The sequence below is a fragment of the Mus pahari genome, chromosome 7 (genome assembly GCF_900095145.1).
Source record: "Mus pahari chromosome 7, PAHARI_EIJ_v1.1, whole genome shotgun sequence".
Lineage (NCBI taxonomy): Eukaryota > Metazoa > Chordata > Mammalia > Rodentia > Muridae > Mus > Mus pahari.
The window spans coordinates 91,318,815-91,324,491 of record NC_034596.1 but is presented as its reverse complement, the minus strand read 5'-3'; positions in this window follow the sequence as shown (position 1 = coordinate 91,324,491).

The following is a 5,677-nucleotide window of genomic DNA, read 5'->3' as shown; positions in this document are numbered from 1 at the left end:
AAGCCAGTAAAGAACATCCCTCCATGGCTTCTGCATCAGCTCCTGCTTTCTGACCTGCTTGAGTTCCAGTCCTGCATCCTTTGGTGATCAACAGCAGTTTGGAAATGTAAGCCAAATAAACCCTTTCCTCCCCAACTTGCTTCTTAGTCATGATGTTGTACAGGAATAGAAACCCTGACTAAGACAGGTACAGACACTAAAATAAATCATGAGGCAAATGAGAGAGAATTTGGCCAGCAAGGAATTCAAACACTAATATAAAGCTGAAAATAAATATAAGTTGAGATATAAATTTCCTATTTAATGGAAATAAATATTTCTTTCAAAACACAAATATTAACTTTGCTGTTGTCAAATAAGAAAATTGAAAATATAATAATTGATAAAATTATCTATATGCTGTATAATTGTTATATGTAATACATAAATTTGTCCATAGAGATATATTATAATGTACATGAGATATTATAAAATTTTGAGTTTAAGTTACTAATTACCAGATGTAATAATTTGTCATATGGATGTAATTGGAAACAGCTGTAAGTTTTAATTGCTCAGACATTTGTCACCATACTTTTGTTATAATTGCAAACTATTTAGGAGAAAATCAAATATTCACTACACTAATGAGAAAGTGTATTCATTTGTACAAGTTTAATTCTTATCTTTATACTTTTATGTGTTTTTCTGGTCTCTAAAAATTAGTTATTATTTATTCTGAGGAAAATATTTAGGGTTCTCCTTTATTATCCTGCTCAAAACTGATATAGTAAGATATCATTAAAAAATCATTCATTTTAATAATATGTCGATTAACATAGGATATTGGAATCACTCATCATAGTAGCATCGGATAATGTCAAAATTCTCATTATAAAAGCAAAATATAGGTCAGAATATTAAAATATCAGAATTTTTCTTTGTTTCCAAATATGTGGTTTATAGACAGTTTTCTACTGATTCAGAGAATGAATATTTGGAACTGAATATCATTTCCACCTCCTTTTGCTCTTACACCCCTTCCTACATATTAGAGGGGGAAATTGGTCATGGGTGTGGCAAGGACCTTGGGAAATGTGCCAGACAGGATAGGTACTAATGCCATTACCCTGAGAAAGCTTCCAGGTGTTATAAATGAGTTAGTTGTTTTTACTCCTCTGGATGAGATCAGTCATCTGCAGTCCATATATATTTAAAAGTACAAGGAATTTGTGAGTTGACTGGATTATTTGAGAACCTATAAAGAAAACTGGTTGACCTACAAAATTTTCAAAAATGGGAGAGAAACAGAAGCATAGCAAGTGACTAAGGTTCTTAAACTGGGAATGCAATCTTATTTCATACATTTCCCGACATAGTCTCAATTATTGTACCAAACCTGATCCTTTAATATGACATAGGGTACAAAACATTTCACTGAATGAAATATGTGCATACTTAGGCATAATAACTCTATAATGTGGATGTGCTTTCTTCTTCCCCTAAAGACAAGAGTGTGTAATAATGAGATGTACTTATAGATCAAATTTTCATCCGTAAGAATGAATTCTTAGAAGTCCAAAGCAGAGGTCATTTACAACACTGTGAACTGATCTGTCTTAACATACTGTGCTCAACCAATACTGGTGGAACAATGAGTGACAGAAATAGACATGTTACACTTGGCAAAAGAACAGTAGGAAATTAGGGGTCCATTCAAAGCTTTCATCAAATTTCAGTGGATGATTATTTTATTTGAGGCAATTGAAAATGTTTGTGCTATGGTGACCGAATGAGAAACAATGGTTTACCTGAAAAATATATTTTATGAATATATTGATTGATATACATATAGGAACAAGGTAAGCAAACATCATTTAAGAAAAGATAAAACTTTTAATTATCTGTCTGAAAAATAAGAGTATTTAACTCACTAGAAACAAATCTAGAGGTCTTCAGTGTTTTCTTTGCATGTTAGTTATACAGCATGATTTTATTCAATGTGAGGTTTTCATATATGTATAAACTGAATCTTGATAATAAAGTTTGTATCTGGGAATGCTTTTCTTGGAGAATTCTTTCAAATATCATGTCAATTAACTTACAATTTTATTTTTTGATATTAGGTGTGACCATATTAAAAGTTTTTATTTCCAAGTTATATAAGGAAATTAAGTCTAGTGCCCATCGTTGCTACAGTGATCGAAGTTTTGTCTATGTTTCCGAAGTATACTGAAGTATATTGTATCTAATATATAGCATCAATTCGTGATGAGAAATACTGAAGTATTGAAGTGACAAAGAGAAGATGTCATTAGAGTTGTGAGAAACGGATTCCCTTCTGATGTTCAGAGTCCCTGTCTTTGCATTAGCCAATAGGGTTGCACTGCTCCAAAAGGGAAAGCTTTGTCTCCATCTCATTTTGACAAGGAAGAAAAGTGACAAGGAAAGTGAAGAGTAAATGGTTATAATGTGGGTTCTCTTTTGATGGAAAGTTTCCTGTAATAATAATAAAAAGTATGGTTGAAATAGTAAGCTATGGGTCCTGGAGATAGGAGAGGAGTATGTGGTGCTTTGGGAAACCCCATAACCATAGCAATCTAGTGGACCCAAGAGAAGACTTCTCCAAAGGAGGCTTATTGAGAACTGCTGCCTGTCTCTTCGCGTGATAAACCCATCAAAGCCATGGTGATGACATGTGTGTTGTCTCAGCCTGGAGGCTATTTTCATAGCCTCACTGAAGAGGAAAGGCTGGGAATGTTTATTTGGAATGATTGCCATAGCTACTAACCATCAAAATGGCACAAGATGAATTACTGTCACTTCCATCGCCTTTAACCATTTGCTCTGCATTATTACTTGTGACACATCCTTTGGTGGAACACTTGCAAGAATGTAGACAAATGAAACTATGTCTGTCTACCAATAGAAACTTAAATCACAGCATTTAAGTAATATTACAAGCGGATAGTTTTGGCAAGTGATTTTAAACTTAACATCAGTAATCAGGGAATTCAGAAACAACCTCAATGCTTCACTGTTTGTTTAACCAGAGAGTGAACTTTCAGATATGAGAGCCACTCTCCAGAACACTCTGCATGATATACATGATGGTCTATGTTATTACAATACATCCCTCGATCAGCTTCAACTATTAATATAGAAAAAACTAGATATAATCTTAAAGATTTGGCTTCTGTGTAACATACCTTTTAAAGTCAGACAGTGTGCCTATTTGAAAGGAGTATATTCAACACATCCAAACTACTTATAAGTTTTCAAAACATGTCTGTGACTCTCAATCACTTGCTGTCTTCAATATTGCAAGATTGGAATAATTGATAACAATGGAAAAACATTAACATATCTAAAAATATATGAAAGATATAGATATTTATATATAGTCCCCCAGGGTGAAAGGAGCCATATAATAATAGTTAACAATATTCACAGAAATGTATATATTTACAAGTCTCACAAAATAAAATGTTGGTCCTGACAAAGGTATTTCAAGAGAGTTCTTGTTATGGGTAAATATTGTTCTGGATACATGGTTCTTTCAAAAATTACTTATGTGAACTAACAAATATAGTCAATTAGTACTTGGCCTACTATGGTCACAAGAATCTTACAAAAATCCAGTATCATATTGTCCTTTTAATATTTAGGTAATATAGAAAATCAAGTTGAAAATATGTTAAGCTACGTACATACATTGAACGTTAAAAGGAGGCTCTTTCTATTATAAAATTCAATAAGTTATTTGGAAGAAATAAAATTATCCACATTTGGTTTTTAGATTTAAGGAGCCTAAATGTTATGAAGAGGTCATGCTTCCTTTTCCTATTTGTGTCCAAGATATGAGAGGATGGAAACACACTCTTCTGTCAGTTTACTTCCAGTCCACTAACTCCTGACTAGGGATGAGGCTCAGCTGTCAAGAAGTTGCCAAGTGTGCATCAGAACTTGGTTTCCAAGGTATAAACCAAAAAAGTTGTTTAAAACATCATTTTTAAACACTTAGTATATGGTATTATTTTTCTATGAATACAGATATTAGGTGAAAACATAAACAATTATTGTCTTCCCTTATTCATGCTCTTGTAGATGACATAGCATGTGAAACAGAAATTTAATGAAAAATCAGGAACGACAGAAGTATAGCAGTAAGGACTAGGAGGAATTATTAAGCAGAGCCAGGAAAGCGTGAGTAGTTCCAGAGGCATGGATGTTTTGGACAGGGACTTCAGGCTACCAGAGTGGTAGGACACAGCCATTGGCAGGAGCAGAAGAGTGATGCATTTTGAGATGTGTGGACCTCTGAGCCAGTCCACTGAAAGGTGAGGAAAATCAGCCTGTTCAATCCCCAGAGCATTTTATTTTAACTTGAGCTATGTGATGCAATTTATAATAGGGATGACCCTGCTGTGTCAGGAGGAGGCTACTCACGATTTGTGTCCTCTGTCAAGGAAGAATAACCCTGTTTCAGGATCACACATGATATGTGGCACCACTGTGCACTTTTCTCAAAAACTCTGTCAGCAAAAAGAGAATGATGTTTCATCTTCTGAGGTGATTGTAGCACATGCCATCAAAGGCTCTGGCTTAAATCACCACTGCTCCTTAGAAAAGGATGGAGCATACCCTTCTTTGTTTTGGAGGATTAAATGCCCCATTGAGGATTGTATTTCCAAATTTCATGAAAAGAATAACCACTCCATAATCAGACCAGATAGTTTAGTAATTTACTTAATGAAAAGAAAATTTGAGTTGCCCTACAGCTCAAATCCTGTGCGGATATGTTTACATTCCACACCATGAGGCTACAATGAACCACAGAGAATTTAAGAGTTTTTCTTAGAAATTTTCCAGTTTGAGTAAAGTAAACTGAAAAAAAAGTAACATTTTTCTGGTTCTGAGTAAATATAACTTCTCTGGAAATGAGAGGGTGTTCACTGAAGTTCATGCAATGATAAAGGCAATTTTCTGCAAGTGAATGAGACTGATTTTCAAGACTTTTCAGTGGAGATTGAAGGGAATAGATGTAGATATTAGAGCCAGTCATTTTCAATGTGAATTATACTTATTATAGTGGTAGCCATAGCTGCCATATTCTTGGATGGGTTCAAGAGGAAACAAACTAAAATGGTTGAATTTCTGTTACTCTTCAAAGATTGTGGTTTGGAGAATTGGTAAACATAGAAGATCAAACATTGTCCTATAATTTTATGTGATAGAAGACATATGTACTCTGGCTGTAAAATGAATGAATCCATGACATTAATCAAATACATATAAATAATGTATATGTGGATATGGAATTTGTATTGTTAGTTCCACAGCTCCCTTGAGTGAAAATTATTGCTCAAATTAGCTTACCCTGTAAACTCAACAGAAGCATATAATTCTTAGTGTAGTTCAGTTATAACTATGTGATTATATTAACTGAAGTTGTGTTTATTTTAATTTCCAATTTTTAAAAAAGTTAAAATTTAAGAACAAAGTTATTCCCCAACTACCTTAGAGATTTCTGCTAACCACAAGCTGATTGTGAACAAGCATTAAACCCAGAGACAGGGGAGATTACAAAATACCTGCTCAAGGTGCTTTTAGTCAGAATAATGTGAAAAAACAAGAATGTCTGAAAAATAACTTACTCTAAGGATAAGACAACAGAGAGTTCATCTAGCAATTGATG